Below are 27,665 nucleotides of genomic sequence, written 5' to 3' on the forward strand. Positions count from 1 at the left end.
CTCTGTTTGGCCCGGCCTGGGGGTGAACTCCTGTACTCTCCTGCAAAGGCTTCCAAGATCATCCTGGCGTGCTGCGTGTTGCACAACATGTGCGTTGCCCGGGATGAATCCTGGGAGCTGACGGAGGAGAGGGAGCCAGAGGTACGTCAGCTGGCGGCCCCCAGGCGGCGGAGCACCGCTGCAGGTATGGCCACCCGGAATACCCTGGTTGCTAGCCACTTTACATGTAAGTACTGTAACCGGTCGAGATAGGGCATGTGTATTAACTTGCTAGTTTGCAGAGGTGCCACTCACAGGGAGACAGATGGTAATTATCATCTGCTGCCAATTACACTTGCCATTGTAGATAAAGTATAGTCAACATTTGTAAACTGTGTTACTTGAACAAGAACATGCACCTCTAACCATAAACATGTTGGTATTGTGAATAGTGGAAAGGGCTGAGAAGAGCTGGCAGGTGTTCAGTTGTGTCTATGCCACCTGTGTAGTTATTGATAACATGAACGGCTGCTTGGTATCTTATGGTGTCCTAATTTTTCAGAATCTGGACATCTTATATTGGAATCATGGCACGTACCATGAGAAGCCTGTGGTGATGGGCTGTCTGGCGTCACAGGTGTGTATTCAAATGTTTGCATTAATGATTTCTGGTTTGTGTAAGTTGTGAGAAAATGTGTTATTTCACTCGTGATGTAGAAATTAAATGAAGTTCAGAATGAATCAAACGGGCATTAAGATGTGATTTTCATGATGAAATGGCTTATCCTTTGCTTTATTTTTCCAGGAGTGGTACTGCTTGCGGTTGTAGCTGGTAAAAACCCACCTTCATGTACTCCACTCGTCTTCATTTGTGGTCAGTGTATATTTTGTGAGGCACATGGCCAGAACTGGCATCGATGACCAACATGAACACCCTGGAACTTCAGAAGTGGCTTGGAAGCTGAACAGCAACCTGGCCATGCCTGTCCTCTATGAGCTGGTAGAGGTGCAGAATTTCTTCTTGACTCTGCATGAAGTTGCTGAAGATATCAGAATCCCGTATCCTTGCCTAATGTAGCCATGGAGCAAAGATCGTGGGCTGGCGCTGTAAAGGCACACGGACTGGAGACTGTCAATATTAGCTTGCTGCATCCCTCCTCTAATATGCTGTAATTCCATGAACAATAAATACTTTTGAACGTAACATGTGTTTGTTTTTTGGGTGGGTGGCTACAGACTAAAGGGCCATACACACTATAAGATTTGGAGAAGACTTTATCCTTCAGATTTACCTTTTCTATGTAGTGCAAGGGCCTGCCTGATTGCATACAAATTGAAAGTGTTTAGGTTTGACCTCATATTATATGGTTTTGGTAAGTCTTAAGGAAAAAGTCTTGATAAAATCTTATAGTGTATGGCCTATTAAGCTGCCAAGGCCGGAGCTTTGCACTTTGCATGCTGCTTGTACTGGTGATGTGAGGGGTTGGAATGTAGGGTAGGGATGGGACAGTGTTGTGTTGAGGTGTGAGGCAAATGTAGTGTTGAACTATGAGGGTCTGTGTTGTTCAAATATGGAGAGAGTCTAATATCAGACACATATGTTTATTGGTCCCGAAATTGTAAGAACCATGGTAAATGTGTAAAGAATTGCAGCTCCAGAAAACTAGGACCACACTTATAGAATTAAAATTGTTTTGGTTCCCTTAATGTGCTGGAAATTTGGGTAGAACACCCCCCCCTCCACCCACCCCCAAAATTAGATATTCAGTAAAAATATATAAAATAAATGAGAGTGAAAAGAGATCCCAAGTGTAGTGATTGTTGGGATTTGAAACCATGACATCGTTAACTGCAGTGAAGTTGCAAAGCACTTAGCTATTGTGCAGAATAGAGCTATTTGGTGAAAAAAAAAAGGAGTGTGTTAAAGCTAAAAAGAACATATAGCTAAAGTAATAAACATTGTATGGAATCTAGGAAGAAGACCATAGAAAAATTGTGAGGTTTAATGTTGACCTGATGTGGTGTAGTAGTTTGATGACTTGGCTTTGCAACGTGAAATCATAACGTGGAATCATGAGATCGATTCTACAGACAGACGAGATCATCAAATCACTTAAGATGATGTAAGTTTGCAAGTGCTTCTGGGTGTAACATTATTTAGCAATATATATGATCCAATCCGTGATAGTTTTTTACAAATAAAAAAAAAATGAGGAAAGAAGTTAGGTGGAGATGGTGAGCCTCGAACCTACATCAGAGGGAGATGAATTCCAGACGATGTGTGCACTAACCCACTAGACCACATTGCTATGTGAAACTACTGTGTGCACAAAGACACAAGTATGATGAATTTGCGAAGTCGCGATCGTAACTGAATACCGCTGACGGCGGATTTCATTGTTGCTGACCCACTGGCCAATTTGTCGCAGCGCTAGTTAATTGATTTGAAAGCAGCGAGTCTTAAACAAGCCATAGGTGATGAAGCTGCAGTTTTTTTAAATCCGGCTGTTTGTAGCGAAAGTCACAGAACTGCTTCCACTCTCTTCCATGTCCCTGTATAACAATGCTAGGAATTTGGCGGGGCTGTCTTATATACTGGGGGGCGTATTTACTAATGATTGGCCTATGGACCCCCTAGTCACTCCAATCACATTCCTAGCATTCTCCTGCCCCCTCAATTGGCTTTTACTGATGGTTCTGGTCCAATCACAGGCTTTTAAAGCCCATTTCCTGAACCATTGCATTTTGGTTGGTTCTGGTTGCCGAATTCCGAACTTTTTCAGCAAAAAGTTCTAAATTCGGCCGAACCTCAAAGAGCCAATGTTCGGGTCGAACCGATGGTCGACCCGAACCGTTCGATCATCCCTAGTTAGGACATCAGCCAATTGATGGCTTGACAGGTTGATTCAAAGAACAAGCAAAGTTAACAGTTAGAATTCACAGCATTGTTTTGTAAAACAGTTAAATTGATGGTTCTGCTTTCACTCCTGATTTAGATTAAACAATAAGATGAAGCAACAATAAAATTAAACATCCAATTGGTTACTAGGTATAGCATTTCTTCTTTAAAACTATTTGAATTACAAGATTATTTGTACCATTGTGAGAGCCCATAAAAAGTATTCCTTTGATAGAACCTATATTAAAACAATTTCTGAGGAAAAACAATCTACACCAGGTAATTATGTCCTATGGAGTTAAATCCTAGTGTACTGCTAATGGGTATTCATTTAACTTACACTTGTATAAAATGAAAATATAACTTTCATTATGGCTATTCCAGATAACATGTTGGGGAAATATTAGCTTTAGATTTGGATCACGATACTAAAAATAACCCACTGCTATGTGCTCAGTTTGCCTAAAAAAGCTGTAACAGCACCAAAAAAACAGTTTAGAAAATTCCAGATTCAAAGAATTTTTTTTTTCTTTTGTTTTGAAAAAACAAATTATTGATAATAATTAATACAATTAGAATAACCAGTAGTGCAACACATATATTCATTTAAAAAATCCAAACTTTCAAACAAAATAAAAAAAACTTTATGAACTTTACCGATACTAACTGGTCTGTTGCCATAGCAATGCAACTATTATTTACCATAGCTAAGGACAGCTGCAGAGACTGCTTCAAATCCCTACCATGTTTATTAAAATGACATTGTCACTAAATTAAATTGTTGAAAAAAAGTGGTCCCTGTACAGAATAGATACTATAAATACTTGTTCTGCTGTGGATCCTGACAATCTCTCTTCAAGAGATAAAGAGCTCAAGAGAATCCTCTTCATCTGATATACATTCAGAAGTGCCAGAAAACTATTTCCCCTCAAAGCTCTGTAGCTTCATCCACCAGTCCCGCTTCACTACAGACCACAGCAGTGGTGTAGGGGCCAAGAGAAGGAACTAGAGGACTTGCTGGGAGATCAGGAATCTGACACACCTGGAAGTCAATAGAAGTCAGTAGTGATGGACGAACATCGGCCGGGGCGGTTCGCGAACGTCAGCCGCAAATTTTCTCAATAGTCCACGAACCGCAAGTTTGTGGCGGGCCCCATTGACTTTAATGGGAGGTGAACTTTAAAAACCTTTAGGTCATATTTGCAGCCACAAAAGACATACTAGCTGTGCACAAATAATCCCAGCACCTGGACAATGTAATACCAGAAGTATTGCAATTGGAAAAGTTGCCCTAATTTATTTTTTTTTTTTACACAAAAAATTATAATTTTTTTTCATAAATCAGCCAGAACGGACAGCAGCTGGTAAACACATGTCTAATACATATAGGGTCCATTCATACATCTGTAAAATGGGTCCGCATCCATTCCACAATTTGGCAGAACCTTTACAGACCCATTTTCAATTCCAGTCTGAAAAATTTGGCATTCACAGGATACAGAAGTAAGTGTCGGCCTGTATAGGCCCCAAAAATTAGCCCACATTGGTTTACCTGACAGCTAAGAATGTAGTATTTGATGGTTGGAGGTACATTAGGCATTCACAGGATATAGAAGTAAGTGTCAGCATGTATAGGCCCCAAAAAATAGCCCACATGGGTTTAACTGACAGCTAAGAATGTAGTATTTGATGGCTGGAGGTACGTTAGGCATTAGCAGGATAAAGAAGTAAGTGTCGGCCTGTATAGGCCCCAAAAATTAGCCCACATGGGTGTACCCGAAAGCTAAGAACCTAGTATTTGGTGGCTGGAGGTACATTAGGCATTCACAGCATTCAGAAGTAAGTGTCGGCCTGTATAGGCCCCAAAAAGTAGCCCACATAGGTTTACCTGACAGCTAAGAACATAGTATTTGGTGGCTGGAGGTACATTAGGCATTCACATTATACAGAAGTAAGTGTCAGCCTGTATAGGCCCCAATAATTAGCCCACATGGGTTTACCTGACAGCTAAGAATGTAGTATTTGATGGCTGGAGGTACATTAGGCATTCACAGAATACAGAAGTAAGTGTCAGCATGTATAGGCCCCAAAAATAAGCCCACATGGGTTTAACTGACAGCTAAGAACATAGTATTTGATGGCTGGAGGTACATAAGGCATTCACAGGATAAAGAAGTAAGTGTCGGCCAGTATAGGCCCCAAAAATTAGCCCACATGGGTGTACCTGATAGCTAAGACCTAGTATTTGGTGATTGGAGGTACATTAGGCATTCACAAGATAAAGAAGTAAGTGTCGGCCAGTATAGGCCCCAAAAATTAGCCCACATGGGTGTACCTGATAGGTAAGAACCTAGTATTTGGTGGCTGGAGGTACATTAGGCATTCACAGCATACAGAAGTAAGTGTCAGCCTGTATAGGCCCCAAAAATTAGCCCACATGGGTTTAACTGACAGCTAAGAACGTAGTATTTGTTGGGTGGAGGTACATAAGGCATTCACAGTATACAGAAGTAAGTGTCCGCCTGTATAGGCCCCAAAAATTAGCCCACGTGGGTTTACCTGACAGCTTGGAACGTAGTATTTGGTGGCTGGAGGTACATTAGGCATTCACAGTATACAGAAGTAGGTGTCAGCATGTATAGACCCCAAAAATAAGCCCACATGGGGTTACCTGACAGCTAAGAACGTAGTATTTGTTGGGTGGAGGTACATAAGGCATTCACAGTATACAGAAGTAAGTGTCCGCCTGTATAGGCCCCAAAAATTAGCCCACGTGGGTTTACCTGACAGCTTGGAACGTAGTATTTGGTGGCTGGAGGTACATTAGGCATTCACAGTATACAGAAGTAGGTGTCAGCATGTATAGACCCCAAAAATAAGCCCACATGGGGTTACCTGACAGCTAAGAACGTAGTATTTGTTGGTTGGAGGTACATAAGGCATTCACAGTATACATAAGTAAGTGTCCGCCTGTATAGGCCCCAAAAATTAGCCCACGTGGGTTTACCTGACAGCTTGGAACTTAGTATTTGGTGGCTGGAGGTACAGTAGGCATTCACAGTATACAGAAGTAGGTGTCAGCATGCATAGACCCCAAAAATAAGCCCACATGGGTTTACCTGACAGCTAAGAACGTAGTATTTGATGGCTGGAGGTACATTTGGCATTCACAGTATACAGAAGTAAGTGTCGGCCTGTATAGGCCCCAAATATTAGCCCACATGGGTTTAACTGACAGCTAAGAACTTAGTATTTGATGGCTGGAGGTACATTATGCATTCACAGGATAAAGAAGTAAGTGTCGGCCAGTAAAGGCCCCAAAAATTAGCCCACATGGGTTTAACTGACAGCTAAGAACATAGTGGTTGATGACTGGAGGTACATTAGGCATTCACAGGATACAGAAGTAAGTGTCGGCCTTTATAGGCCCCAAAAATTAGCCCACATGGGTTTAACTTACAGCTAAGAACATAGTATTTGTTGGTTGGAGGTACATAAGGCATTCACAGTATACAGAAGTAGGTGTCCACCTGTATAGGCCCCAAAAATTAGCCCACGTGGGTTTACCTGACAGCTTGGAACGTAGTATTTGGCGGCTGGAGGTACATTAGGCATGCACAGTATACAGAAGTAGGTGTCGGCATGTATAGGCCCCCAAAATTAGCCCACATGGGTTTACCTGACAGCTAAGAATGTATTATTTGGTGGCTGGAGGTACATTAGGCATTCACAGTATACGGAAGTGAGTGTTGGCCTTTATAGGCCCCAAAAATTAGCCCACATGGGTTTAACTGACAGCTAAGAACATAGTATTTGTTGGTTGGAGGTACATAAGGCATTCACAGTATACAGAAGTAAGTGTCCACCTGTATAGGCCCAAAAATTAGCCCACGTGGGTTTACCTGACAGCTTGGAACGTAGTATTTGGCGGCTGGAGGTACATTAGGCATGCACAGTATACAGAAGTAGGTGTCGGCATGTATAGGCCCCCAAAATTAGCCCACATGGGTTTACCTGACAGCTAAGAACGTAGTATTTGATGGCTGGAGGTACATTAGGCATTCACAGGATACAGGTGTAAGTGTCGGCCTGTATAGGCATCAAAAATTAGCCCACATGGGTTTAACTGACAGCTAAGAACATAGTATTTGTTGGTTGGAGGTACATAAGGCATTCACAGTGTACAGAAGTAAGTGTCCGCCTGTAAATGCCCCAAAAATTAGCCTACGTGGGTTTACCTGACAGCTTGGAACGTAGTATTTGGTGGCTGGAGGTACATTAGGCATTCACAGTATACAGAAGTAAGTGTCAGCCTGTATAGGCACCAAAAATAAGCCAACATGGGTTTAACTGACAGCTAAGAATGTAATATTTGATGGCTGGAGGTACATTAGGCATTCACAGGATACAGAACTAAGTGTCGGCCTGTATAGGCCCCAAAAATTAGCCCACATGGGTTTACCTCACAGCTAAGAACGTAGTATTTGGTGGCTGGAGGTACATTAGGCATTCACATTATACAGAAGTAAGTGTCGGCCTGTATAGGCCCCAAAAATTAGCCCACATGGGTTTACCTCACAGCTAAGAACGTAGTATTTGGTGGCTGGAGATACATTAGGCATTCACAGTATACAGAAGTAAGTGTCGGCCTGTATAGGGCCCAAAAATTAGCCCACATGGGTTTAACTGACAGCTAAGAACGTAGTATTTGTTGGTTGGAGGTACATAAGGCATTCACAGTATACAGAAGTAAGTGTCCGCCTGTATAGGCCCCAAAAATTAGCCCACGTGGGTTTACCTGACAGCTAAGAACGTAATATTTGATGGCTGGAGGTACATTAGGCATTCACAGGATACAGAACTAAGTGTCGGCCTGTATAGGCCCCAAAAATTAGCCCACATGGGTTTACCTCACAGCTAAGAATGTAGTATTTGGTGGCTGGAGGTACATTAGGCATTCACAGTATATAGAAGTAGGTGTCGGCATGTATAGGCCCCAAAAATTAGCCCACATGGGTTTACCTGACAGCTAAGAACGTAGTATTTGGTGGCTGGAGGTACATTAGGCATTCACAGTATACAGAAGTAAGTGTTGGCCTGTATAGGCCCCAAAAATTAGCCCACATGGGTTTAACTGACAGCTAAGAACGTAGTATTTGTTGGTTGGAGGTACATAAGGCATTCACAGTATACAGAAGTAAGTGTCAGCCTGTATAGGCCCCAAAAATTAGCCCACGTGGGTTTACCTGACAGCTTGGAACTTAGTATTTGGTGGCTGGAGGTACAGTAGGCATTCACAGTATACAGAAGTAGGTGTCAGCATGTATAGACCCCAAAAATAAGCCCACATGGGTTTACCTGACAGCTAAGAACGTAGTATTTGATGGCTGGAGGTACATTTGGCATTCACAGTATACAGAAGTAAGTGTCGCCCTGTATAGGCCCCAAATATTAGCCCACATGGGTTTAACTGACAGCTAAGAACTTAGTATTTGATGGCTGGAGGTACATTATGCATTCACAGGATAAAGAAGTAAGTGTCGGCCAGTAAAGGCCCCAAAAATTAGCCCACATGGGTTTAACTGACAGCTAAGAACATAGTGGTTGATGACTGGAGGTACATTAGGCATTCACAGGATACAGAAGTAAGTGTCGGCCTTTATAGGCCCCAAAAATTAGCCCACATGGGTTTAACTTACAGCCAAGAACATAGTATTTGTTGGTTGGAGGTACATAAGGCATTCACAGTATACAGAAGTAGGTGTCCACCTGTATAGGCCCCAAAAATTAGCCCACGTGGGTTTACCTGACAGCTTGGAACGTAGTATTTGGCGGCTGGAGGTACATTAGGCATGCACAGTATACAGAAGTAGGTGTCGGCATGTATAGGCCCCCAAAATTAGCCCACATGGGTTTACCTGACAGCTAAGAATGTATTATTTGGTGGCTGGAGGTACATTAGGCATTCACAGTATACGGAAGTGAGTGTTGGCCTTTATAGGCCCCAAAAATTAGCCCACATGGGTTTAACTGACAGCTAAGAACATAGTATTTGTTGGTTGGAGGTACATAAGGCATTCACAGTATACAGAAGTAAGTGTCCACCTGTATAGGCCGAAAAATTAGCCCACGTGGGTTTACCTGACAGCTTGGAACGTAGTATTTGGCGGCTGGAGGTACATTAGGCATGCACAGTATACAGAAGTAGGTGTCGGCATGTATAGGCCCCCAAAATTAGCCCACATGGGTTTACCTGACAGCTAAGAACGTAGTATTTGATGGCTGGAGGTACATTAGGCATTCACAGGATACAGGTGTAAGTGTCGGCCTGTATAGGCATCAAAAATTAGCCCACATGGGTTTAACTGACAGCTAAGAACATAGTATTTGTTGGTTGGAGGTACATAAGGCATTCACAGTGTACAGAAGTAAGTGTCCGCCTGTAAATGCCCCAAAAATTAGCCTACGTGGGTTTACCTGACAGCTTGGAACGTAGTATTTGGTGGCTGGAGGTACATTAGGCATTCACAGTATACAGAAGTAAGTGTCAGCCTGTATAGGCACCAAAAATTAGCCCACATGGGTTTAACTGACAGCTAAGAATGTAATATTTGATGGCTGGAGGTACATTAGGCATTCACAGGATACAGAACTAAGTGTCGGCCTGTATAGGCCCCAAAAATTAGCCCACATGGGTTTACCTCACAGCTAAGAACGTAGTATTTGGTGGCTGGAGGTACATTAGGCATTCACATTATACAGAAGTAAGTGTCGGTCTGTATAGGCCCCAAAAATTAGCCCACATGGGTTTACCTGACAGCTAAGAACGTAGTATTTGGTGGCTGGAGATACATTAGGCATTCACAGTATACAGAAGTAAGTGTCGGCCTGTATAGGGCCCAAAAATTAGCCCACATGGGTTTAACTGACAGCTAAGAACGTAGTATTTGTTGGTTGGAGGTACATAAGGCATTCACAGTATACAGAAGTAAGTGTCCGCCTGTATAGGCCCCAAAAATTAGCCCACGTGGGTTTACCTGACAGCTAAGAACGTAATATTTGAAGGCTGGAGGTACATTAGGCATTCACAGGATACAGAACTAAGTGTCGGCCTGTATAGGCCCCAAAAATTAGCCCACATGGGTTTACCTCACAGCTAAGAATGTAGTATTTGGTGGCTGGAGGTACATTAGGCATTCACAGTATATAGAAGTAGGTGTCGGCATGTATAGGCCCCAAAAATTAGCCCACATGGGTTTACCTGACAGCTAAGAACGTAGTATTTGGTGGCTGGAGGTACATTAGGCATTCACAGTATACAGAAGTAAGTGTCGGCCTGTATAGGCCCCAAAAATTAGCCCACATGGGTTTAACTGACAGCTAAGAACGTAGTATTTGTTGGTTGGAGGTACATAAGGCATTCACAGTATACAGAAGTAAGTGTCAGCCTGTATAGGCCCCAAAAATTAGCCCACGTGGGTTTACCTGACAGCTAATAACGTAGTATTTGGTGGCTGAAGGTACATTAGGCATTGACAGGATACATAAGTAAGTGTCGGCCAGTATAAGCCCTAAAAATTAGCCCACATGGGTTTACCTTACAGCTAAGAATGTTGTATTCTGTGGTTGAAGGTACATTAGGCATTGACAGGATTTAGAAGTGTCGGCCATAAAAGGCCCCAAAAATTAGGCATTCAATGGACATGAAAAGCCTTTTATGCCGCTGTATTTACCGAAGACAAGGACCATGAATTGTTGTGGGTGGATGGCGTTCTGGCGTATATTTGTGGCCTGTTATGAGGAATTTCAATGAAACATGGTCTACTGGTCACATGTGTTTAATTCCTCAGAGATCCATGCCTCATTCATTTTTATAAATGTGAGGTAGTCATCACTGTCATGAGCTAGGTGAGTGCTCTTATCGGTCACGATCCCCCCTGCTGCGCTGAACGCCCTTTCGGATAGGAATTTGGATGGGGGGCAAGCCAACAGTTCCATTGCAAATTGTGTAAAAAAGAGAAAAATAACCGCGCTAAGTAAAGAAAAAAAGAAGCAGCAGCTTCAAGTGTGACAACACCAAACAGTAATTAGAATATATCAAGCTGCGCTAAAATAATATATTAGTGCTATGACAACACGTGTGTGTATATAAAGTCCTAATAGCCTCTTGAAACAAGTGTTATTCCTCAATGATGAAAAAACAGGAATCTTCAAATATAGTGAAACCTCCACTGGTAGTATAGACTGCTTACCAGATAATGGTGAATAATGAGCCAATTCAAAGGATTTCACTCTCTATATCACCGAAAATAACTCCCTTGTGAATAGTAACCCACTGTATTCCGAATTTCCTGGACCATGAATAGCTTCAAACGATATTGGATCATACATGTAGGAAAAAATATAAGGATCCCATAGCGTAATACTGATATGATTTGAGTAAAACGTAAAAAGGGGAACCCAAAATGTGCAAAATATAAATCACACCCAAACGACTGTGAAAGGACAAATCCTGGGAAGGATTCACCGAAAAACCCACCACCAAGTGTACCAACTGCTTACCAGATATATATTTGTAATCGCTAAGGTACAACATGAGATGATATAGGCACTGTGTACAATATCAAAAATTATGACCACCACCGATAGTACAAACTGCTTACCAAAAATATATTAAAAATAGCAAAATAGAGAATATGGACAATCCAGATGTGAACCAGACTCCACTAGTTGCAGACAGTGACCGCCACCCAATAATGCAAACTGCTTACCAGATGTTGGTGTATATAAAGCCAATAGGAATTAGGATACACCCCAGATCACATATGCTCTAGCATCCAGTACCAAAAGGTTCAATAGCCTCCAACGAAGGTGAGTTGAAGTCACATAGCATAGGCATCGATCCCCAAGGTCACAGTGTTCCTGCTCCCCTCACACACACCCCATATTCCCATCCATTGCACAGTAGTAGAGCTCCCACAGGCAGCCACACACTGACTGAACTCCTCTCTCACCGCTCCTCGTCCAAGCCTGTAGGTCAGTCCAGCCTGCACTGTACACACAGCTCTGCTAGTAGGCGACCACTCCCCTCTCACTCCGGAATCCCAGCCACGCAATTTGTCCCAACAGTTCCATTGCAAATTGTGCAAGCTCTGGCCAGAGGTTAAGCCTGCCCACCCAGTAGTCCAGGGGCTCATCACTCCTCAGAGCGTCCACATCGGCCCTTATTGTAGTCGGACACCTGTCAGTCTAGGTGTTCCCTGATGCTGGATCCGGAGTACAGCTGTCGATGGGTCGGCTGAAAGAAGGATCTCATATCTGAAATTGACCAAGACATCTTCAAACCGCCCTCTTCATGCAGGCGCTGTTGGATTGCTACCCGCAACTGTCTCTCTGTGACTGGAAATTCCATTGCCAGCGCACTCAAAAGCAGAATGCAGCATATCTCGCAGCAAGGCCTGGAAGTGTTGCATTCTGACTGCCCTCTGTGATGGTGCTAACATTTCCGCCATTTTTTGTTTGTACCCGGGGTCTAAGTACGTTGCCACCTAGTACTGGTCCTTGCCCTTTTTTCTTTTTATTTGGGGGTCCCCCTTAAAAGACTGGAGCATGAAGGCCCCCATTCGCACTAAACTGGGCGCGGTGTTGTGGCTTGGCTCCAGCTCATCATCCAGGATAATCTCGTCCTCATTCTCCTCTCCCCATCCACGGACAACACCAGGGATCCCAGACAGGTTTAAAGCATGCTCTTCTTGCTCCTCCTCATTCGCCCCGGCACCATCCTCCTCTGACTCCTCTTCAGACTCCTGTTGTTTACTTTCCACAGATGGAGTAGCACCCCGTGGGAATTCATCCAACTTTGCAACTTCCTCATCTTCCTGCTCCTGCTCCTTAAAGGCTTGATCAATGACACCAAGCAATGCATGCTCCAGAAAGAATAAATAATAAATAAATAAATGCTAATAAATGCTAAATGACACTTTGTAGCAGAAGTCACAGAACTCCTTCCACTCTCTTCCATGTCCCTGTATAACAATGCTAGGAATTTGGCGGGGGCTATCTTATATACTGGGGGGCGTATTCACTAATGATTGGCCTATGGACCCCCTAGTCACTCCAATCACATTCCTAGCATTCTCCTGCCCCCTCAATTGGCTAATGGTTCTGGTCCAATCATGGGCTTTTAAAGCCCATTTCCTGTCCCATTGTCCCATTGCATTTTGGTCGGTTCTGGTTGCCGAATTCCAAACTTTTTGGGCAAAAAGTTCTAAATTCGGCCGAACCTCGAACAGCCAATGTTCGGGTCAAACCGATGGTCGACCCGAACCGTTCGATCATCCCTAGTGACAAGGGGCACCCCTGTCTGGTGCGACAACACACAGAAAAAGGTTCAGTGATCGGAGAGTCATACAGTAGTCTAACCCATCTAAGAAACTTAGGTCCAAAACCCAGCCGTGCAAGGACCGCAAACAGGTATGGCCACTCCACAGAATCAAACGCTTAATTAGTATCCAAAGACACCACCACCCTGGTGTCCGGAGCCTTCCGAAGGCACCTGAAGATTCGTGAAGAGCCTGCACAGGTTTATTGCCGTGGAGCGTCCCGGGATAAATCCCATCTGATCCGGGTGGATGAGTTTAGAAACAATGAAATTCACTCTACGGGATAAGACCTTAGCCAAAATCTTAACATCCACATTAATTAAAGAAATAGGATGATAAGATTCACAATATTTGGGGTCCTTGTTCGGCTTAGGAATTATAACTATGAGGGTCTCCCGAAGAGAGGTCAGAAGCACCCCATTATCAAAAGCTTCAGTATACATGGCCAACAGGCGCGGGGTGAGGAGTTCCGAGTAAGCCCGATACCACTCAATTGGAAAGCCATCCAACCCGATTATCTTATTGGCAGCGAAAGAAGTCATAGCTGCCGCAATCTCCTCAGTGGAGATAGGCGATTCCAAGGCCAACCTATCAGCATCATCTAGCATAGCCAGCGGGACTTGTTGTAAATATGCATCCAGTTCATTCGGGGTATAGGAAACCTGAGATGTGTACAAGGATTGAAAAAAGGAGACAAAGGCCGCCGTGATATCCTCTCTGGTAGTGCATAAACGAGAGCTCTCATCATAAATTGCTGAGACAGCCTTAACCGGGTGTTCAGAGCGAGACAGGAATGCCAATATTTTACTATTCTTGTCACCATATTCAAATAACCGCTGTTTTTGATAAAGCAACTTTTTCTGTGTTTTTTCCAGGAGTACCAAGTCTAATTGACAAGCACTATCTCGCCACAAGGAATAGTTGGAGGAGGAAGGATTCCTAACATATTCCAATTCCGCTGCAGTCGCTGTCGACTGTAAAGATTCCACCCTCCATGCCCTATCTTCCCTAAGCTGGTGAATAACCCCCGTGACTGCTACCCTCATAGTGGCCTTAAAGGCATCCCACACAATAGCCCCAGAGGCTGTCTCCGGATTAACCTGCCAGAAATGGGCAACCTCTTTGGCCGTAATATTGAAAAAAAAATCCTCGGACAGCCACAAAGGGCTGAGCTGCCACGTCTTGAATCCCCGAGTGGAGGAAAGGCCAAACCTTATCAGCATTGGGGAATGATCTGAAATAGCCCTAGGTAGATACGAGATAGCCAGCATCCTGGGAAGCAAATCCGGAGACGTGAAACACATATCAATTCTAGACAGAGTATTATGAGAAGCAGAGTAACAAGAATATTCCCTACTGTCTGGATTCTTCCATCGCCAGCAGTCCACCAGATAATACCTTGCAAGTGAGGCCGCCAACGAGGAAGAAGACATGTCTTCCCCTGGACATCTATCAATTGCAGGGGATAACACAGAGTTAAAATCCCCTGCTATCAAAACCGGCCCCTCTGCCACTTGGAGAAGCTGGGACATCACCGTGTCCCAGAAGGCCAAGGTGAACGGAGGAGGTAAATAAATAGACACAAATGTATATACCGCATTATCAATCTGCAGGAGCACTATTGCATATCTACCATACATATCAGTAACCACTTGTTTAACCGTGCAGCTAAGAGAGCGCGCAATCAAGATTGACACGCCCCTAGCATGGCTGGAAAATGTAGAGTGAAAATTGTGCGCAATGAAGGCCCTTTTCAGAGCCAGAGTCCTGGAACCTGTTAAATGAGTCTCCTGCAAGAAAGTAATGTGAGGCTTATATTTCTGAATGTAGTTAAACACTAGAGCCCTTTTAACTCTGTTGTTAAGGCCCCTGACATTCCATGACAAGAGCGTTAAAGTTTCCCCTGCCATCATGATAAGAATAACTTCAATGTCCGAACTCCATGGGAGACGGTCCCCCTAGCGGGCACCGGGGGAAAAACATAGTCCAAAAACAGCACCGGTCTCAAGAAAAGGATAATGAAAAAAACAGGAAAGTACATAGGTCGGAAAACAGTCCCCAACAGTAACCCCAAACCCCCCACCCTGCTCGCAACCCCAACTGCCATGAGCCTAAGCCCCAAACTAAACCTTGTGGAGAACCATATGGGAAGAACAAAAAACTGCATTGTTCATGTGGACCTCCAGGGCCACAACAGTTACCATGGATATGAATCATCCGAGCTACAGGAGTAACTGAACCATAGGTATAGGAAGCCTCCAGGCCTACTTTAGAAACAGGGTGACAGGAAAAAATGACAAAGAGAAAAAGGGGAGGATAAATCATCGAGCCACCATATGGGCAGAGGAACCAGATCACTTCATCAGCACGTTAGGAGATAGGAATTCAGGCTCTTCCCAAGGAGTCCAGCCACTGATCAGCATCTGCAGGATCCAGAAAGAAATGCACTTTATTTTTGTATACCACTCTGAGTTTTACAGGATAAAGCATGCTGTAAGGGATATGTCTGTCCCTGAGTCGCTTTTTTACACTCAAGAATGCAGCCCTCTGTTTTTGCGTTGTGGCAGAGAAGTCAGGGAAGATGGTAATGATGTTGTTATTAAAACTGAGATCTGGTAACTCCCTGGCCTTCCTCAGGGCAGCATCCCTGTCTTTGAAATGTAGTATGCGCGCCAGCAGTGGTCTGGGCCTAGCTCCAGGCATGGGGGCACGAGAGGGGACTCGGTGGGCCCTCTCAATAGCAAAGAGAGGGGGAAAGGTATCTGATCCCAGGGACCTGCACATCCAGTCCAGAAGAAAGTCCCCTGCCTGTCCCCCTTCTGCCCCTTCAGGGAACCCCAGAAAATGGAAATTGTTGTGGTGCAGGCGATCCTCCATATCTCCCAACTTTGCAGCCTGCGCCCTCTGTTCTGCCTGTATGTCCCTGATGACTGCGGGGAGAGGGAAAACAGCATCCTCCACTGAACTGATCATTTGTCCTGCCACCGAGACCCTCTGCCTTATCTTGTGTACATCATCTTTAAGGAGGGAGAAATCCACCCGCAGGGCGTCTATGTGAGAGGTCAGTGAGGCCTGCCACCCTTTAATGGCGTCCATTATCTGCAATAGGGTAGGCTCCGCCATCCGCCCAAGCGGCGTGTCTCCTGCCCCCCCCCCTGCCGCTAGTCATTGGCTGCAGCACTTGCCAGTCCCCTCCATCATCCAGCCATGGCAGGAGCGGGCTATCCGAGGTCTCCCCGCCTGGGGATGGAGTTTGGGTGCCATCTTGGGCCTGCCCGGGGGAACCGGAGCCGCGGCTCGCCGGGGACGGTGGGACATTCCTACCGTACTTTACCATGTCCGTGGGGGCCAGGAAGCTTCCCGGGGCTGTCAGAAGGTGGATCGAGGTCTGTATAGATGCGGATGGTGCAGAATTTTGTGGCGGATTATTCAGTGGCGGCAGAGCTGCCTAAAAACGCTCCTCACATCCCGGGAGTCGTGAACGCCCCCACCATTGGCAATTTTGAATACTTTCGAGAGCATTCTGGATGTGAGCACCTGTGCTGTGGGGCAGGAATACAGAGCTAAAATTGCTGACAGCATAGTGCCACATAGGCCAAATCTAGACAATGTTACAGACATGTAGTCCCAATTTACCCTATCAAATACCTTCTCTGCATCCAGAGCGAGGAGCAGAGAAGGCGTTCAGGAAGGTGAAGGATATTAACAAACCATCAGAGGTTTGCTGTCCAGTGATGAAGCCCATTTGTTCCCTCTTAATCAGGGTAGGCAGTGCATTCTGGAGACGTTTAGCTAGCAGTTTCACAAAAATGTTAACATCCGTATTCAAGAGAGATATAGGGCGATAGCAGACAAGGAGGGTTCCTTCCCTGGTTTGGGGATGGTGACCACATAAGCTTCCAGCATCTCTCCTGGGAATGCAGAAGTTTCTGCTTCTTTAGTATAGACTTCAGCAAAGTAGGGGCTTAAAATCTGTTGGTGCAATTTGTAGTATTTGTTTGGGAATCCGTCTGGACCTGGAGATTTACCATTCGGGAGGGATAGTATGACTCTACTTATCTCTTCATGTGTAAACAGAGCATTTAAAGTGTTGACTTGGTCCTCAGAGAGGTGAGGTAAATTTAATTTATCTAGGAAGCCAGATACAGTATATCAGATGCAGATGGTTTGCGTATGTCAGGGTCATTGCTAAGATTGTATAAAGAGCCATAATATCTAGAAAAATTCATCAGCTATGTCCTGGGGGCATGTTAATTTATGTGCAGAAAGGGAATGGATTAAGTGTGAGATTCTGGATTTGGCCTGTTTGATTTTAATTCTATTGGCTAAAGCCTTCCTGGGTCTGTTTGCTTGGGCACAGTAGGTAAGTCGTAGCTTGCGTAAGTGTTTATCGTGTTGCTCTAATAATCTGAGGGATTTCAGGTCCTGTCTCAATTTAACCAAGGCATCTCAAAGCGCCGCTACAAGGTGTCATTTGTAACGGGTCTCTAACTCGTGGATCTCAAACAGGAGTCCCGTGAGTTTTAGGTTATAAAGTTTTTTAACTCTAGAATTTTGTTGGATGCATATCCTTCTCATGAAGGCTTTATGGGCACCCCACAGAATCCAAGGATCTTAGACTGTATGTGAATTAAATTGGAAGAATTCCTGGAGATGCAGAGAGGTATGTTTGCCACTGGTAGGGGATTGCAAATTCCTGACATTGCAATGCCAAATAGGGGCTGCCTCCCGGAGAACCCCCTCCCCCACGGTCATCTCAAGACCACGTGATGTCCTTGATGGCCGTGGAGGAAGTCCTCCCCAGCAGTTGAATATCTGCAACAAATAAGTCAATACGAGAATAGGACTGATGTATTGGTGAGTGAAACGTAAAGTCCCTTTCAGCAGCGGGTTGACACAACCATACATCATTCACTTGCTCTTCATGGAGCAAAAAAGCAGCAATTTAGGTCGACCCCTGGGTTGACATGTGGAGTCCATCCCAGGGTCGACTGTCAAGTTAAAATCACCACATAATAAGAGTTTACCATATCTGACTTTAGATATTACTTTAAACAACCTGCGGAGAAAACGTAACTGGTGCATGTCAGGAGCATATACGGATGACCAATGTAAGAGGAAGTTTGTTAAAGTCCCCCGTAAGGATGATGTAGCGGCCATCAGGATCCAAAAGGAGATCCTTGACTTCAAGTGCAACAGTATGTTTTATGGCAACCATGACTCCTTTCTTCCTTTCTTGTGCATTCGCTAGGAAGAGATGTGGAAAGTCCCTGTGGTCGCACTTTGGGTAGTTCAGGTCCTGGAAGTGAGTTTCTTGTACTGCTACTATGTCAGCTTTACTGGCCATGGCTTCCTTGCAGAGGGAGAATTTCTTGGCCTGGTTATTCAGACCATTGGCATTAATAGAGATGCATTTGAAAGGCATGGTGATCTTTGGAAAATAGTCCGGGTTTGCATTGCTGTAGTGGAGGAGTCTCTGAAGGAGGTAATCAATCATGGGAAGAGCCGAGTAATCTCCCAGTAATGGGTGGACAAAATCCAATGGACAATGGAGAAAGACTGAGAGAAAAAAGGGGATGAAGTAGGGAATATAAAAAAAGGACCACCAAAGGGGGCTGTGAACAGTTAGAATGGTTGACAAGGTAAATGAACTTGGGGCCATTAGGATGAGTCGTTATCCTGTGGTCAGGGACTGTGTCATTGCAATTATGTTGTACGGGTACCTCCGTCCTGCACTTTCTTCTTAGCCAACCTCTTCCTTGAGACAACTTGCCATTCCTCGCTAAGGGCCATCGGGGCTGGAGTGCAAGGAAGTGAGTCCAGAGAGGGGGTAAAATACCCTAGCGTTGGAGCAATGCGATGCTCTACTCCAGGGTGGAAATTAGGGAGGTGGATCCATTATGTGTAATGGACAGCGATGCTGGATGCTTCCACTTGTGAGGAATCTAATGGTTGCCCAATGCCTTCATGATCATTGCTAAGTTTCTGTGTTACAGTAGAGTATGTCTGGACAGGTCAGGTAGAATCTGTAGACCGGAGAACTCTGCTAGGATGTCATAATGCCTCATGGGGACATCTGCCATTGGCCATCCAGCTTATTCAACTGTGGGGTTTCTTTCTTGCGACGGGTCATTGGGACGAGAGCTGTAGGGGTCAGCTTGGGTGAGTTTGCAGGCGATGAGTGTGGTATTTGACCTGGTCCTGGGTGGCTGAGCGGAGCTACGGGCTTAAGCAGCCATCTTCTTCACTGGACGCCACGCCCACCTAGAAAAAGGTCTTAAAGTTTAAAATCGACAATTCTGGCAAGATTGTTATACTGTATGCATGCTTTGACTATCAAATTGCCTTCTAGGTTCATTAAACATCTACATCAAATACAAAGACAATTTGTCTGGGCTCACAAGAAACCATGCATCCACTTTTACTTGATGACGAGATCTAAAGATACAGGTAGCATGGGCCTGATTTTAAACTATATTATTTCACCCCACGTCTAGCTAGAATAGTAGACTGGCATTGTCACAAGAGGAACAATGATTGGATAACCTTAGAAGATTCCCCGATGCCTCTTCCGAATACATTTTTTCCCATGGATTGGTTAGCCCCAAACAGGCTAAGCAACATCTGATAATTAGCACAATCTTAGAAAAATGTAATAAACTAACACGTGCATGGAGTTTGGCATCTGTACCTAGTTCATTGACACCCATAGCTGACAACCCTGTGTTCCTGTCTGGCCTACATACTAACTTAAAACCACATACTGGAAAAAGGACTGCCTTTATTAGCCACACATTGCATTACAGGAAATGGGATAAAATCTTGAGAATTACTGAGGAACATTTGCGGTGGTACTATACTGCCACAGTGGACCTACCTCAGCTGCATGATTACCTTTTTAACCATAAACAAAAGTCTCTAATTGTCAGGGAAGAAGAAATAAGCTCAGACACATTGTTATGTGCAGACGGAGAATTTCTGCTAGCCAAATCCACAGACGGAGCAAATCCATTAGCCAAAGGACAAAGAATTCCCGCTCGCATGACTCGCGAATGTGGGTGCATGCATACGCAAATGCATGTGCTTTCCAGCGTGCATGCCCGCCACTAACTTTGTTGCCTTTCTGATCTGTCTAACCATGCTTGTACTCTGCCTGAACCGACCCCTGGCTTGCTCTCTGTGCTTGATCCCTCTGTCTGCCTGTTTGCCGTTGGCAACTCCAACCTGAACCTGACTACTTTGCTGCCTACTGCTCTGTTCCTGACGTGCCTGCTAGTTACCAACCCGGATTGCCTGACCCCGCTGTGTGTCCAGCCATCCTTATATCTGCTATCTGCTACCTGCCAGCCTGCCAAGTGCCTGCTGTCTGTGACCTGCCAGCCTTCTAAGCATCTGCTCCCTGTGACCAGCCAATCTGCCAAGTGCCTGCTGTCTGTCACCTATCAGCCTGCTAAGTGCCTGCTGCCCTGCGTCACGATCCAGCCGGCATCCAAGTACACATAGACCTCACATCTGAAACCTTCACCATCTGAACTTCTAGGCACTCGTGCCACTCCAGGCTTCCATGCCTTCTGTTTGCTTTATCAGGGGTACCAGGCTGGAGGTGTAAGAAATCCCCTTCCTATCCACGTTAGGCTCTATCTCCAGGTACGTGACACTAGTACTCTTTCTCAATTAAAGTCAATTTTCCTCAAAGGCTCTGAGATCAGAAAAACTACTTCCATAGCTTATTTATGGCTACTACTAAAGGCCAGTGAGAAATTAGATAATTTCAGAATTGTATGGGAAAATTCCTTGACATGATCTTTTCAGAGGAACAATGGAAAAATGCATGCATACTGCCACATAATTGTTCTTTTAGTACAGGGCTGCATGAGACATCATACAAACTGCTCACACATTGGTATGCCACACCTGAAAAATGATATAGATGGTTTCCCCAAACGTAAAATATGTGCTGGAGATGCCATTGCAACAAGGCACTGTTTTACATATCTGGTGGCAATGTCCTTTAATTTCTACCTATTGGGATCAGGTTTGTGCTCTTATATTAAAAATGACTGAAACCAAACTGACACTAGATGCAGCCTGTTGTTTATTGCACATCTGTCTATGCTCAAGTAACTACAATGAGGGGGGGGCGAAGTGGGACTTTAACGGTGCAAAATGATGGAGAAAAATCTGAATTCTCAAAAATTGTACATTTTATTACACATAGAAGGTGAGGACAAGACAATACATCAATATAAAATGATAAAATCAAGAAAATGCACTCGAAAATATCAACTCTACATGTTTAGCCATCTTCATAATAGCTTCTTCAGGAGTTTTCATAGATATTTCTCGAGAGTGAACATTTCTAGATAACAGAAGGAAAAACATAAAAGACATAGCATGTGTATGTACATAGGGCATATCTCAATGGTCCTAAAATTGGATGCCCAAATGATTTACATATTTGAAAAACAATAATACAAGGAAAAAGTACCTTAAAATAACCTGAACCCTTTCTTATGCCGGAGGTGGAGGCAACACAAGTGACGCCACCAAAGCGAGCACAGAGGGGGAGGGGAACCGAGACATCCAACCTCTTAAAGTTGACCCATAGAGAGGGTGACAGCCAAGCTAGGAATAATGGGTAGGAATAGTAAGAGACCAAAGCATGGAAATGCAATTCAACCAAAGATTGCTATATATCCAATTATGTGAGACTAAATATCTGGTTGAAGGATTGCTAATATATTCACCTGTTTATGATGAATGTGCACTTGATTCACTGGGTACCCCAATGTCAAAACAAGGGGCAGGGAGGGAAAATAGTGTTCCCTTAATATCCCCAAATGGGAGGTATCCCTTAAAGAAAAAATGATGAAGTTTGTTGATTAAATAACGATGACAAACGCAATATAAGTCTGTCAAGTTTAAGGGTATACATATTTACCCTAAGTTAGCAAACTGGGCACATAAATTGTCATGCAGTATTCATAAGTACACCGCCATTGTAATTAAACAGATTTTCCAAAAGTGCACTCAAATGAAGGAGACTGCACGGGAGGAAAGAGAAAAGAGAGGCATAGAAGGGCATAGTCAGCATCTAATATATCAAAAATATGGAAAGAAGTAAGGTTCGAAAGATTTCATTTACCGCAAGTGGTCTCGAAGTTCATATGTCGTTCCCCGGTGGTCTAGTGTAATACTGACCGTGCTGCGCCTGCATTTATACACCCTCTACACTCCCTCGGCGTCTGACGTCACCGAGGGAGTGAGAGCGAGGTACGCCCAGTGGTCCAATGGAGACCGAAGAGGAAGTGCGTCATTAAGACGCGACCGCATCACATGGTTCCGCCGGAACCGATAGGTCAGGGATAACAACATCCGGTCCGGACATGATGTATGCAGAGGAGGTAACGGATCACAGTAGACAATCCGAAATGGATCCTAAATAGAACTAACAGCATTATAGGAAGGCAGGATTTAAACAAATACCCACAATGCCTATATAATGGGGAAAATCTGAGGACACAATAGGTCACAAAGAAAAAGATTAACCCAATTGATGAATAAATCGATGTTGTGATAAAAATGAGAACTAGAGAAAAAGAAGTTTTGAGAGGCTCCATTAAAGAACACCTGGGAGTTTGAAAGCGGTGCTGCTACTAACCAGGCTGGACCAATTTACCTGGAAAATAAATGTAGGGCACCGCGGGTGCCCATATGGGCAACAAGAACAGAGGCTGGAAACTAGGCTCGGATCCAATGTCCCCCAATACGCTCACCTGAGGGTCTGCCCCTCCTAGTCACATCCACCTGACGGCAGGGGTCAGGAATAATACCCAATGGACAAACCACAAAATATCTTGTTCTTTAAGGGGTAGATATACTACATCTCAAAAATAAACATATGATTGCTGTGAAGGTGTGTACATATGCCAATATATCAAAGGCATCAAAACGAGAAGGACTTTGTAGCAAAGGTTCAAAATCCAAAGTGCTGGCCAGCACCAGAAATACTGTGCTAGACCCGCAATCAATACAATTGACATTGCCTAGCCAAGAAAGGGCTTGAAACTAATGGATTCATTTATGCCAGGATACTGAGTAGCTGATAAATTAAATATCCACTTGGTTTCACGTTGCAATAAATTTCTATCTACACTTCCACCTCGTTCATTGAGTGGGATGTGTTCCAAAGCAAAGAAGGTCATCATCCTATCGTCGAAGCCATGGTATAAACCCATATGTCGACTAATGGGACTTTCAAACTTTTTGTTCTTGACAAGTTTAACATGGTCACGAATTTGATTGAAAAAGGGCCTTTTTGTTTTGCCTATATAGAAGGCTTTACAACTGCAATACATTATATAGACAATTCCCACTGTTTGACAGTTTGCATAAAAATTCGGTCTATATAATTTTACATTAGGGAGGATAATTTCACTCAAATTAGGCAGATATCTGCAGAAGTTGCATTTTCTGCAGGAATAGGTGCCTGTAGATGTTTTTTTTTTACATTTGATTGAAGGAGCATAATGACTATGAACCAATTGATCCCTTAACGAGCGAGACCTTTTAAAAGTTATCTGGGGGCGGGCATCAATAAATCTAGATACCTTTTCATCTGCCTCTAAGAGGTACCAAAACTTCTTAAGAATTGACCGTACTTGGTCATGTTGACCAGAGTATCGTGTAATTAAGCGTACCCCATTAGTGTTGGTTTTATTCTTTTTCTTTTTGCCAAAAATCAAATCAGTCCTGTTCCATTTTTTTGCTCTATGATAAGATTTTTTCAAACAAGCCCTACTGTAACCTCTACCTAGAAGTCTCTTCTGTAAATTTTTGGCTTCTCTCTCGAAATCTTCAGATTTCGTGCAATTACGCCATAATCTTAGGTACTGGCTATATGGTATACTAGATACCAGAGGTTGGGGGTGGGAGCTATCTGCCCTCAGTATAGTATTGCCTGCAGTGGTTTTACGAAAGAGGGTGGAACCCAAAATGCCATCTTCATCTACATAAATGGAAATATCCAAAAAGTCCAAGGACTTTTGGCTATAAGTATAGGTGAATTTGAGATTGAAGTCATTGACTTTCAACACCTCAAAAAATCTCAACAACATGTTTAGAGAGCCTGTCCAAATCATAAAAATGTCATCAATAAATCTTCTCCATAGGAGTATACAAGATAAAAAAGACTCCAGGTCATCCCTGGAGAAAAGATCACGCTCCCATCCCCCCAGGTGCAGGTTGGCATAGGAGGGGGCACACTTGGTCCCCATAGCCACCCCCTGCACCTGGAGGTAATGGGAACTATTAAACAGAAAGACATTATTGGACAGAATAAATCTAAGGAGTGAGATGACAAAGGCATTATATTCCACTGAAGAACCTCCTCTCTCTGATAGAAAGCCCTCCACAACTCTAACCCCACAATGATGTGGGATGGAGTTGTAGAGGGCCTCCACATCAATACCCACCAGCCATGCCTCCTCAGGGACTTGGATGCCATCAATGGCTTTGATGAGATCACTAGTGTCCCTAATGTAGGAGGGCAAAGCCAGTACATGGGGACGTAAATAATCATTCACTAATTGGCTGGCTCGTTCCGTTAGGCAGCCATTGCCAGAGACTATTGGTCTACCTGGAGGTTTTTTAAGGTTTTTGTGAACCTTAGGTAGGGCATACATAGTGGGGGTTTTTGGATCCTTAATATTCAAAAATTCCCAAGTTTTTTTGTCTATCAAGGCTCTAGAATAGGCTTCAAAAATAAGTTGACGATATTTGATGATTATTCTTGCTAAGAAACTTTCAGAAATTTTTCTATACCAATCTTTATTATTCAAAATGTCCAAAACCATAGCTTCTTACCCTAATGTGTCCATTACAACGACATTTCCGCCCTTATCTGAAGGTTTTATTGTGAGGGAGGGGTCGTTTTGAAGTGATTGAATAGCTCTAATCTGATTATCATTTAGGTTAGAGGAATTTACATCTTTCCACTTGGTTTTCTGAATTTCCCTAATCACTTGTTGGGTAAAGGCCCAAATGTTAGGGTTAGATTGCAGTAAAGGAAAAATTGGGATTTGGATTTGTAAGACGATGGAGGAGGAAAAATGGCCTCCACTTTACGGTTTTCTGGAGTGGCCGTCTGATCAATTAAGTCATCAGAGAAGGGCCAACCGAATGAGTCTCCTTCTTCCCAGAGCTCCATCAAATCACTGAGTGCCTGCATTTCGGCCAGAGAAAATTCCTGTTTTTTTGCAGGCAAGCAGTTAGATTTGATCAGTTGACCTGTTGAAGACTGATTATCTTTGTCATAATTTACTTTAAACATCAATCTACGAGCGAACAGGTGAACGTCCTTAATTAGCTCGAAGATATCAATTTTTTTGAGTAGGACAATAGGTCAGACCAAGAGATAGAACATATATTTGGGTTTCATCAAGTTTTTTACTAGATAGGTTAATAACTTTCAAGGCATCAGAATCTGAAATCTGAAGCTCAGAAGGTAGTTGCTAACTAGTTTGATTTTTTGTGGGCTGAAAAATAGGTGCTGTGCGAATTTCATTATTCACCACTGTGCTGTGACTCATCTTAAGAGAATGTGTAGCATTAAGACTTGGGGTAGCTACTGAATTTTCAATGGCTAACTCATCAAGATTTTGTGACAATTGGGAAGGAGATTGGTGAAATTGTTGGTGATGTTCAGGGGGGAATAGTGGGGTGCGTTTAGAGGAAGTGTTAGAATCTTTTTTGTTTTCTATTTTACGCTTATAGGAACCATTTATTTTTGTGTGACGCTGGGACTTAGTGTGGGAAGATGATGTGGATGATTGGGATGATAAGTCCGAATCACTAACATCATTAGTGTTCATTTGTGAATGAAAGGAACTAGAATGGGAATTTGTATGTAAATTCTTTGTTGTACGTTTATTATTTCTTTCTCTAGTCCAGTGATAAGCTTCATCTTGTTGATATGCTTGCCTATCTCTGGCAAATTTCTTTTCTTTTGTCTTGATCAGATTGCCTACAAGGATTTCTAATTGTTTTTGCATTTTGATGTCTCTCTGAGAGAAGGATGGATCATTTAATAGTGCTGCACTGTCCAAATAAAGTTGTTTAATATCATTGTTCACAATTTCCAAATCTTTGGTATATTGTGAGCATAATAAATTCATCATTTTTAGAGAGCAGGAATGTAGATTTAATTCCCATTCATTTTTTAGTTCCGCATTGACTGTTTTAATTAAGGGAAAAATCTGTCTATGCTCATTCAAAGGTTATGAGAACGCATTACCCAAATATCTGCTTAACACAGCCAAGTCCCTAATTCCTACATTTTAGAAAATGACTCGAATCCCCTCAATATCAGATTAGTTGCGAGAAGTAGACAATATGCACCATAGGGAGAAAACTGTGACCATGACACATGATCTTTTGACCAAATATCATAAAACCTGGAATGCCTGGTTAATTTTAATTTATGCGTATGTAGCAGGATTCTCAGCCGTTTTGCTGGATGTGGGTCCCCCTGGGTCACCGGGTGCAACAAAAGTACCTTTGTGCATGTTTCTCCAAGTGTGAACACTGAGACAATGACCAGTCCAGTATCTTTGGGTTTTATATTTATTGAGAACTTGGATAGGAGAAGGGATGAGTGGGATACTCCTTTGGCTTAACTATGCACAATTTACAGGGGGACAACTGAAAAATGCCTGTTGGCACTGACTTGACGCTGGCTTGATGCCAGTCAATGTTGGTTAATGCTGGTTTGCTGCCTGTTAACACTGAACTGACTTCTGACCACCTCCTGGTGTCTAAAAGTCCTTTTGAAGCTACCTCTGGCACTCCTTGTTGAGGTATGTAGCTACTTGTATCACTGCTGCACTGCTGAACACTTCAGGGCCCACACCGGCACCCTCTTTCACTCACTTATCTTCAGGGCTTAGACACTGGCAACCCCTTTCTAAGCCTTCTCTACTGGTTAGCTGGCTCCCAGATCCCTCTGACCTTCTGGAGTGGTCCCCTATCCTAGGCAGACCCCTGGGCAGTTTACATTACTCACGACACTGCTTTCCTGGAAACTTCTGCCCAGCAGCTCAACTCGGTCCACAGCACACCGGATCCCTCTCTGCAGCCCAGCTCAACCTTCCGTCCTCTAGGCCGACTGCCAAGGACACTTCCCTCACGCTGACAGGAGGAGAGACAGCCATCACCCTCCTCCTGCGACTCTGCTTCCCGCCAAAGACACTGCATCATGTGCTCCCCTCAGATTTATACCCTTTCCCAGGTTGCTTTGTGGCAGCTTCTGCTTCTGAGATGTATACAAGCCCTGGTGTGCTATTGGTCAGGTTTCCTCCACTGTCCAATAAGAGCCCTCATTGGACACAGTGGGGGGAGACTCCCCA

Source organism: Pelophylax lessonae (genome assembly GCF_965119305.1).
Source record: "Pelophylax lessonae genome assembly, chromosome: 2".
NCBI classification, from domain to species: domain Eukaryota; kingdom Metazoa; phylum Chordata; class Amphibia; order Anura; family Ranidae; genus Pelophylax; species Pelophylax lessonae.